Raw genomic sequence first — 11378 nt, 5'->3', positions numbered from 1 at the left:
CTGAGTCCCCAGTCACTGAGGAGCAGAGCCAGGTCATCTTTGCTTTGCTTGTCCAAATTCCTGACCCACAGAATCCATGAGCATAACAAAACGATTGGGTATTGTTATGCCATGAAGCTCTGAAGTAGTCTGTTACACCACCAAAAATAACAAAAAATAAATAAATAAATAAAATGAAGTCCAGTATCTAACCAGGAGGAAGGTGGCAGAAAAGCTGAAATGGTCAATATGCAGACCTAGTGACCAAACACCAGGAAGAAATTCATCAGAGCATCCCCAATCAGACCCTTTTATATACATTAAATTGTTCTAAACCAATGTATTAGCTATAGATCAGAGGTCAAAAATCCAATTGCCATAAGCACTTACTATATTTGCTTCTGATCAATGTGAAATCTGACCTTCCTCTACCTTCTTTTCCCCATCCACCAGTTGCATGCATAGGACTTCAAGGGTCAGACGGCTAAGCCATGAGATAGGAGGAACCTGAGTCCCTGAATGATTGTTTCGGAGACACCCACACTGGATTTTTACATGGGTAACGTGACATACTTCTATACGTTATTGAATCATTGGACTGTCCAACTTTATTTGTTATAGCATCTAAAGTTACCCTAACTGATACAGCAACTCACACTTGACCTCAATGTCAAGAGAATAATAAGCAGGGGTAGAGACTACGGAGAATATAAAAACATCAGTCCCAACTCCACTCCAGTCGATTTTTATCATGTGGAAATGTGGAACCAATTGCCAGATGTTCCTATTTATTTGAGAGATGCCAGCAATCCTTATTTTTATAGGCATCTTAAGTTTAATGGTTTACTCGATTAAAAAAAATACATCAATGAAGAAGCCAAACAAAACTCACCTTGCAGCCCATTTTGCCACATTGCACCTCTCCGGGCTGTAGACCAAGACTGATGGGATCCTTTTATAATAATGGTGTTAGATGAAGGGGCTAACCATTATTGAAAATCCACTGTATCGTACCACACATTTATCCCCTCTGTCACATCTTCGTCAGAGCTGTCATCTTGAAACTGTTCATCTCCCCCTCAGCAGCCTTCCACTTCAAAAGACAAGTTCTTCTTTTTAGCTCAGCGTCCAATGTCCCCACACTCTGGCCCTCACCTAACCTCCTGCAGTATCTTTTTCCAGCCGCCTCAGACTCTGCCCTCCCGTGCATCCTCTAAACCCTGTGCTTTGCTCACACTGCCCAACAGAACACGCTCATCTCATGGTTCAAGGTTCAGGTGATGGACAATACAGGAGAAGGAGTGAGAAACCAAACAGATCTGTCCTCGGGTTCTGTGATACTTGCTGAGTGGCCTTATGAAGTCACCTCAACTTCTCCAGGCTGCACAACATAGAGGCTGAAAATGCCAGAAAGCCCAGCCATCTATTCAGCTAGCTCAGGTCAGCAAACTCTTTCTGTAAAGGACCAGAGAGTAAATAGTTTCAGTGTTGCAGAACATGTGGTCTCCGAATGGTGATCTCTGACACCGTAGTGTGAATGCAGCCCTAGTCAACACATAAACAATGGGACCTGGCTGTATTCTAATAACACTTTTATTTATGGACACTGAAATTAGAATTGCATTTAATTTTCATGTCATAAAATATTATTTTGCCTTTGAATTTTTTCAACTATTTAAAAATATAAAAAACATTCTTACCTTGTCAGCTAAACATGAGCATGTGGTTGGCCAGATTTGCCAATCCCTGAACTAGTTTGTGGCCACGTGACTAACCCTGGCCAAGGGGATCTGCGGCAAAGTGCTCTGGAGTGGCTTCCTGGAAGCCCCACATTGGGACAAAACACTCGTCCTCTTGGGTCGAGCATGGTTTTATCTCCATCCAATGCCATCCTGGGCCATTAGAGGTAAGGCTGGTGACTTAGCGAGGATATTGAAAGAAGAGGGACAAACAGAAAGACCCTAGATCCTTGTTGATATCATTAAGCCGCCAAAACAACCCTGAAACCATCTGACTCCAGAATAAAGAATAAAATTCTTTATTTCATAAGAAACAGAATTTTCCTCCTTGTTTAGCTGGATGTTTTGCGGTGGTGTACCAAGTACGGGGAGCAGCCTGCCCCGAGTGTAGGCAGTAAGGGAGTGTGTGGTTTGCAGGGAATTTAGAAACAGTAATAAAACCAGTGAAAAGTCCATCTGCTTTTTATTACCACTATGCACCAGCAACTCTAAACCATGCCTGTGATAAAATACTCACCCTGGTTCAGGTCCTCTGCTCCCACCACTCCCTGGTCTTGTTACCCAACTAATACTTGTACCTTGCAGTCAAGAGGTTCCTAGCTGATATCCATGTCCCAGCAGCCAGCATGGTGTCTTGACTTTATAAATATTTTGCTGAGGTGTTAAAGAACCCATGGTCCACACACATGCACACAAGGACATATATAAACCCATGTAGTAGTGAGTCATGTTATAATTGCATTCTACTGGCTTAAGAAAATGAAGAGTATTCTTTGGTTTCTGCCACTTGACATTTCTTAAACCCACAGTGGAATCATGAGGCCTCTACCCTATTGTGACCTCACATAGCTTTACCATGGTTTCTCAAGGCCTGACTGGGCTTGCCAGGACGGTCCTGGAGAAGGTGTATTTGCTTGGAGTAAAAAAGAGAAGAATCAAGATAAACTTAGAACAGCGCACTTGAATTTACTCAAGAAATGCACAGTGTCCCAAAATAAGAAAATCAGCCTAGAAAAATGTAGCCCAAGTCCCCAGGATTTAGAACCCTATGAAGTGGTGTATGGGCTGCTGGAAGTGGGCACAGCTCCTAGGCAGCGTGCCTCACTCTGCCTGGCTCTGTTCTGGGATGCCCAACCATAACTTAGCATGGCCTAGAGCTGTTTTCTATTAAAAATGTGTACACATGACTTAAACATCAAGCTTTAATTTTTACCCAGACCCTTTCCCAGCTATATTTTCACTGTGCTATAAAACCACACACACATGCATTCATGCATTCAGTCACACACACACGCACACACACACGCATCCACAAAAACCACATATGTTGAATGCGCAAACACACTCTTGCATACACAAGCAAGACACGTGCACACATACACACATGCATGAACACAAAGACATGTGTGTGTGTGTGTACACACACAACACATACATGCCCATACTTCCATCCCTCAGCACCTGGACATGAGATCTTTCTGGTTTAACTTCATATAGCAGAGTTATTAAGAAAGGCTCAACACTCAGACCAAACTCATTTGAAACCCGGCCCCAACTCTTCCTAGCTGTACAAATTTGGACAAGTTTTTTAACTTCTCTGAAGCAACCTTAGTTCCATAACATAAAATATGAATAACAAAAGCCCCTCTACGATAGAATCATTGCAGGGATTAGACGAGATGATGTTTATAAATGCTCAGCACAACCCGTCAAGCACGTACCATCTGTGCTGTTAGTACTATCATCAGCATCCCCAGTGCGTTCTGTTTTTTTTTTTCAGTTTTCATATATTCGTTGTATTTTCCCAGGGTAAGGAGAGAAGGGGAAAAGGTCAGCAGGTGTGTTACAAAACAGTAGCAAGTGGGAAAAGAAGTACCGGAGACACAGCGAACTCAACCACCAAATAAGGACTCCCCAGAGATGGAGTCCCAAACGCCCAAGGGGGCTCAGTCTCCTGCAGTTCAGAAATGAGGGGAAGGTATCGGGAAAGAACACATAGGTTTAAGCTTTCCTCCCTGTCCCCGCCCCCATAAATTCAAGATTTCACACAAAGCTTTGGTTTCTAGCACTAAACGTGGAGCTACATTCGTCCGCATCTTATTAAACAATCCTGTGGCCACTTTGACATTAAGTTTCAAAAGTTGCTGAGTGACTTGGATATACATTCACCTTCCCTTTCTTGGTCTCCCAACCTTGCTTTCTACATGGACGCTCCCCCCCTTCCCATTGCTTCTGCTTCTCTCTACCCTAGGATTAGAGATTAAAAGAGGTTTGATCCATCCGAACAGTAGTGTATTAGTATGAATCACATCAAGGGACGGTCTTGACACAAGAGACTGGGAACAAGGGATGGAGTGTTCGTAGCTTCTTCAGGATTTAAATGTGTATGGGGGGGACTTTTGAAGGGAGGGGGGATAAAGAGGGGTGGAGTAGGAGTCAGGTTTTTAGGACAGAAGATCTGGCCCAAAATAGAAATAGGGGAGGGGAACACAAAAGAGGATAATTCAAGACCCCCCCACTTCAAGAGGGGTCACCAAACTGTGTTCCAGATTCTTTTCCTGGTGCAGAACCTTGTCAAAGATGCTTTAGCTATTTTTTCTCAATACAAAAAGAAGTGTGTAAACAGTAAAACCCCAAAAGAGCATGGAGAAGACCAACATATTATCTTTCTACAAAGCAGGCCACCTAGCAGCCACCCAATCAGCTATTCACGAAGTCTTACAAAGCCCAGACGAATATGATAACTAGAGGGGGCAGTAAGTGGGGGAGACAAGAACCCAGGATCAGACATATCACCCAATGCGTTCTGTTGCATTTACCCTGTTTCAACGCAATGAGGTAGTTTTGTGGGGATCTCACGGAACCTGGCCTCCTTTAGCCACCATAGTAATGATGGCTGCCGCAGGCTGGACACTAGCTCTGGGTGCCATGAAGAAGCCATGGCTTATGGGCTCTCTGGAAGCCAACAAGAAAAGCCCAGCATCTATAAAGGTTAAGAAATGTAGCCTCTGCTTTATACACCCATCCCTGGGCAGCTCAAGCTGGGTACAAGAGGTATTGTTCTTAAAGCTACCCTTGCCAACTCACTTTTTTTAAGCACACACACACACACACACACACACACACACACACTCCCACACACACATACCCTGCTGTGCATGGTAGGCCTCGCCCAATCCAGTGAAGGATGGATCTCCTCTCTCAAGTGAGTCCTGTGTCTGGGATTAGAAGTCCAGAACGGGAATCCTTTATTACACATAGAGACAACCCTCAGCTAATCTTGGCTTCCCCTTTGCACCTTTCCCCTCGTACAGCCTGTCCTCACCCTCCTGCACCACCTTTTCCTGTTCGGACCAACTTCCAATCTTCCAGTAGAAGGACATCGAGTCATGGGGACACTGAATGAAAACCCAGTCTCCCGTGGAACACTGAAGGTGGAGCAGTTGCAAGAGGACACTAAGGTGGGAAAGCCTGCTCTGATTGGCAAAAAGGAGGTAGGTCAATAGGCTACGCCCACCAAATAGATGGTCTCCCTTGTGATCAAACAAAAAGTCTTCCTGCTCCGCAGACCGGGAGCTGCTGCCATGGCCCCTGAGATCGCTCGTGTACCCGAGAACGCTGTGCAGGAACAAGGGCCGTAAGATTCAAATCCACAAAAATACCAAATCAGAATATTTATACTACAAAAAAGAGTTAAAATACACAAGATACGTCCATATGCACACAGCTCGTGCAGTTGGCCACCTGGAGAAAGTGGGGCCCAAGGTGTGGTTATCCAAGGGAGCAAATAAAGAAAAATCTATCAGCCCAGAGTGGGGTGGGAGTCAGCTTAGGAACAGCAAGTCGGCAGCTGTTCCCCCCTCAACCCCTTGTCTGTTTTCACAACCCATGGCTTGGGACAGTCATCAGCACCCCACCCAGAGTGGGTTATGAGACAAGATGTGGGAAAGCCCTGCCTTACCCGAGAGACTCCCTCCCACAGGATACAGTGGTTCGTGCTGCTGGGCCCATCAATCCAGTCTCATGCTCAATCTCCACACTCTGGCACGGGGGCAATTATTATTACATCTCCTTTGAAAAGAAAACAGTTTCCCTCTCTGGGCCACTTTCAAAAGCTGGAGATTCTGGGGACACGGAGTGAGGGATGTTCTCCAAAACCCTCAGGAGCATTGGATTGAGCAGGGTGGGAGGTCACTTGCCTCACGCCTTCCCCCTACCCTGCCATGTGAGAAGGGGGTTGTGATGCTTGGACCTGGCCTGAGATGCATACCCACCTTTGTCCCCACTTCCTCCACTCTGATGTCCCCCACTTCCGCCCACTGATGCCTGCTCCTCAAATCTTCCTGATCACAAAACGCTAGCCCCCACCCACTGTAGCTCAGTGCTGGGCCTCGGGAACAGGGCAGGGCTCTGGCTGTCCTCTTCTTCTTCCTCCTGAAAATAGGCTGCCTTTCCTTGTGAGCTGGGGGCCTGCGGGGCCTTCAGGGGACACGAAGCCACCATATGGCTGCTGCTCTGGCAGAAGTGACCCTTCTCGGGCTGGGGTGGCAGCTTGCTCTCCTTGGCACAGTGGTCTAGCCCTCCAGGGTTGTGCCACCTGTCTCCCTCTGATCTGCGCTTCTGCCTGCTCTTCCCTGTGGGCGCCTTTCACTCCCAGGACCGAACACCCCATCAGGGCCGACAGGTACTCGGGTAGAGTCCAGGCCCTTAGCAGACTTCTTAAAGGTAAACTGCACTGCTTCACCCTCCTTCAGGCTCCAGAAGCCCCCGCCACGTGTAGCTGACTCCCGTACACAGAGACCTCCATTGAGGGGTCAAGGTCAAGCGCGACCCAGGCGCGGCGCTGGTGGTCCTGGACCGGAAGGCAAGCCCCCTGCACGCGCTGAACCACTTATAGCTGCCGGCCCCTAGCCTCCGCTGTAGCTCCTCGGCCAGCCTCGGCCTCCTCCCCTGCCCTGGTACCGCCACCGCAAACTGCTGGTTTGACACAGAGACTTGAAACCGTGCATGCAGTTCCCTGGTTCCTAAGGTTCAAAGAACCAAAGGGTTTCGTGTGGCTCCACCTGTCAGAAGTAGGTGCACCCACTGGTAGACACCTACCGCTCCCCCTAAATCCCGGCCTCAGCCGCCTGGCAGCCTGCCTGCCCAAGACACAGGCACCAGCCGAGGCCCCGCTCTGGATGGGTGGGGTGTCTGGCTCGCCTGGCGCCCTTCCACAGGCACATGGAGTCTGTTCGTGAGCGTTTCCAGGAATCAGAGCAAACAACTCTGATTTTGGAAGGAGGTTGGGTTAATGCTAAGCTTGAAATTTGGGGGTTTCCATCAGGGATAGCCAGCAGGAGATGTGGGGGACCTGTCACCCTAAGGCCGGACGTTCAAGAGGAAGACGTAGATGTCAGCCAGAAAAGCATGTCGCTGGCTCCAGCAGGATCCACACCAGGGAAAGAGATCAAGGAGATGAGGGAGTAAATGGTGAAAGTCAAGGCGGGGGTGATGATGGGAAAGGGGAACAGGACATTTTCATGGCACTGTCTTAAAGTTGGCCTAGGACTTAACTAGAACCATCTACCTCAAATTAGCTTGCTCTCTTTCTCACTCCCACTCCCTCTCTCCCTTCTCTCTTCCTTAGAGCACATTCAAAAAGTTGTTACATTTTCCTATTACTTCATGAACTGAAATTAAAAATAGGTTAAAGAATGGTTTATTATTAACTGAGCCAAAACCTCTGCACCTTAAGCCAAGATCTACAATAAACAGTCTGATGCTATCTTGCCTTGCAGGAGTGCTGTTCCATCTAGAAGTGCAGAGAGACATACACCAAAAATAATAAAGAAAGAAAACAAACAAAATAAAATTCAGTGAGACCAACTCCAGGACAAATCTATTCCCTTTGGCCTCCTGAAGGGCAATGAGGATTGTTGTCATTTGGAAATTGCTTTCACGCTCTTTGTCCAAGACTCGCTGGCTTTCCTGGAATGTATAACCCTCCCATGATTCACAAGTACGGATAAAACATGGTTGAAACCCAACAGCAAAGTAGTTTTAAATGCAGATAATGGATGTAGGTTCCTGATAATGGATGTGGCTTTGCTGGACCCTCCCAAGAAAGAGATGGAGAAGCTTGAGTCAGGACAAACCCGTGAGAGAGGCTGGTTTATTGTGCTCAGGGCACGGTAGATGCCTCCGAACAAAGACAATTTGGATATCCTCTTTATCAATAATTTTATATTCTAAAAAAAAAAGTAAACATGGAATTTGGCATCCATTTACGAAAAACATGGTTGTAGACACACATTTGTATTTTCTCCTATGGCTTTGTCCCTGTAAGCTGTTTCAGCTATCCCATCAAGATGATGAGTGCTTTTTGTGGGTGACAGCTATGCCATTAAGACCTAGAAATGCCTCCAGTTATCTATCAGCAGTCACGAAAAGAGTGCTCTACAGCTCAACCAGGTGAGTTTCTACTCACCTGACTAGTAAGCCAAGATTGTCTTATCCAGGCTAGGCAAAATGGGGCCAGTGGAACCCCTTACAAAATGCTTTGCTCTTAAGACTTAGCTAGGACCTAGTGAGCCAGCAGGAGAGCTTGCTGTCTCCAAGGGAATCAACGAGGCCATCAGAAAAACCATAAAGGGAAGACTGTGGAGCTATAGACGTCAAAAGTAAAATTGAAGATTTTAGCTTTAAAATATTTGGTGGTAGTCTTGCGGCACCTGGTGGCTCAGCCGATTAACCGTCTGACTCCTGGTTTCAGCTCCGATCATGATCTCAGGGTCCTGGGACTGGGTCCCAGATCAGGGCTCCCCACTCGGCATGGAGTCGGCTTGAGAGCCTCTCCCTCTCCCTCTGTCCCTCCCACTCCTCCCCCACTCGCTCTCTAAATAAATAAAGAAATAAAATCTTTTAAAAAATTGTAGCAGTAGTCTTAATATGAGGTAATGAGAATGGTACTTTGTCTCTGTGGTCTTCCTCCCAAAACTCATAACCCCCAGGCTGACTATGAGAAAAACATCAGACAAATCCAAATTCAGGAGCATTCTACAAGACATCTGAGCAGTACTCCTCAGTGTTGTCAAGGTCATGAATAACAAAGAAAGTCTAAGAAACTGACACAGGCCCGAGGAGCCTAAGGAGACATGACAGCTAACTATAATGTGGTATCCTGGATGGGATCTTGGAATTGAAAAGGGACATTGGGGGAAAACTAGCAAAATCTGAGTAAAGTGTGGAGTCTAGTTATTAAAGTACCTACCCACGTTGTTTCCTTAGTTAAGCTGATGTACCACAGAGATGTAAGCTTTTGACAGCGGGGGAATCTGGCTGAGGCCCATGTGGAAACTCTCTGTGCTATCTTTGCAGGTTTTCGATAAATCTAAAACTTTTCTAAAAAACTCAAGTCATTTTTTAAAATTTCAGTGGTCATAACAGGTAAGAAGTACTTTAGTTAAACTGATAAGAACAGATCCTACACTTGATCTTAGCCAAAAGGCCGAGAAGGGATGGACTCTGGGAAACAAACTGAAGGCTTCAGAGGGGAGGGGGGCGGGGGACTGGGATAGGCCGGTGATGGGTATTAAGGAGGGCACGAATTGCATGGAGCACTGGGTGTTATACACAACTAATGAATCATCGAGCCTTACATCGGAAACCGGGGATGTACTGTGTGGTGACTAACATAACATAATAAAATTTTTTTTTTTAAAAAAAAGAAGTATTTTAGTTAAAAACAAAACCACCAAAATATCCCAACATATTTGTGATTGTTTCTATATTATTCATACCTAGTTTAGCACTAGGACATGGTATAGAAGAGTCTTTCCTCCAGACAAAGCCCAACTGACAAGAAGTATGGTGTTCGGCAGTTGACCCCATTTCCACATCTGTGGGGTGCCTGGCTCTCTGGACCACACAGTCACGGCCAGGTTGTATCATCCCTTCTCGCAGGAGAGGTTCACCAAAGTCCTAGCATGGTGTCCAGGAGAAAAATCAAGAACTAAGCCTCGGTGTCATACACATGATTCATTCATTCTTTATTCCATCCACTCATTTGCTCGCTTAATTTCATTCATAAAGCATTCACAAATGTATTCAAAAGCATTCATGTAAGGGGCCACTATCGACCTGGCACCGTGCTAGACCCTAGTCCCTGCACCCCCAGCCCTGATGATTGACTATATCAGAGTAGTTAAAACATGTGCTTGGAGCCTGAGTTCCAATCCTGCTTTTGCCACGTGGTAGCCTTGTGACAGTGGGCAAATTGCATGCATCTTTGAGACGGTTTCTTCATTTGTAAAATGGGCATAATAGCAACAGGACTTCCCCTACATCATTTCTGTGGGGAGTTCATGCATGTCATGTGTGGAGCTCAGCCATCATCAGCTGCCATTCTTTATCAGCACTGCAAGCTCCAGGGGCTTGGACAGGAGAATGAGTGGAAAGCAAAGCAAACAGAACACTTTTCTGCTGCTTCCAAGCTGGGTGGTCTTAGGATTCATGGAACCACACTGGGACTCCGTTTCTTTGTCTGAAAAGTAAGGGAAATGTTTCCCACCTCAGGTTTTCAAGAGCGTTAAATAAGACACATAACAAACTCACCAAGGTGCCTGGCAGGTGACAGACTCTTGGCCACTGAGAGCCATGATTCCTTAAATCCGACGGCAAATGTGACAGTCACAGAACAAGACGGGAAGGGTTTGTCTGTGCGCGGACGGGAGCCTGCCCAATACACTAAGAAGATAGTTACAACAAAACAGTACCCGAGGGGGCATTTTTGAATCCTCACAAGATGGAGAAGACAGATTTTGCTGAGGAACACAAGCCCACACAATACAGCGGGAGGCCCCTTTTCCAGGCTGCCCAAAGTTACCCAAATTATTTTCCTGACATTCACGTGGTCTCAACTCCTTCACCTGACAGCCGAGGCCCAGCCCCATCGGCCCCCGAATCCCTCCCCAACCAACTGTTTCTCTCACCACCAGTCAGACCAGTCCCCTGAGCCTGGCCTTCCCCGCCTGACTCCCATCCCACATCCAGCCCACATCCTACCTGGTGTGCGAAGCTGGGCTTAACTGTCACCTTTTAAAGGACTTTTTTCCTGGTTCTTCTGATTGAAATCAGTTCTCCCTTGCTCTCCACACACATCCTGACATCTTGGCTCTGCTCTTCCCTAAGGCACATACCACTCTCCCCTCGCCTTGGAGAGAGTTCTCCTGCACTAGCTTAGACGCTGCTTGGGGCCTGCTGCCATTTCCCGCCTCAACTCCGTGCTCCTCCAAGCTCCAGGGCAGCCCTCCCACACAGGCAGTCTGTAAGGATTGGTTGCATGTTCCAGAAAGATCACCCAGGACAGCTGGCACACGCACGAACTGTAAAAGCTGATGTGATCACTCAGTAAAGCCTAAATGGCTACCCTATAAGGAGAGCGGTAAGAAAGGTGCATTCTGTGGCAATTGTGTGGTTTGCCTGCCCAGCCTGCCCAGCAGCTAGCCTCCCTACAGGAAGCCAGGCTGAGCCGTGCAGAGCACAGGAGCTTCTCCCGGCTCTGGACCTCATCGGGGGGCTCCTGGACCTGGCAGGTGCCCCTGCTCAAGTGGCCATTGCAGGACCTGAAAAAGCAAGCCTGGGATTGACCTCAACTTTGAGGACAACTGTCACACGTTT

General features: G+C 47.0%; 1 pseudogene; it reads right to left on the bottom strand.

Moving 5' to 3' along the window:
• Window positions 1-9057: 9057 nt before the first annotated feature.
• Window positions 9058-9219, bottom strand: LOC113269896 (U2 spliceosomal RNA; annotated as a pseudogene).
• Between the last annotated feature and the right edge of the window lie 2159 nt (window positions 9220-11378).

This window comes from Ursus arctos, unplaced genomic scaffold, assembly GCF_023065955.2.
Source record: "Ursus arctos isolate Adak ecotype North America unplaced genomic scaffold, UrsArc2.0 scaffold_33, whole genome shotgun sequence".
NCBI lineage: Eukaryota > Metazoa > Chordata > Mammalia > Carnivora > Ursidae > Ursus > Ursus arctos.
The sequence above is the reverse complement of the archived record's forward strand: the minus strand, read 5'-3'. Positions and strand labels throughout refer to the sequence as shown.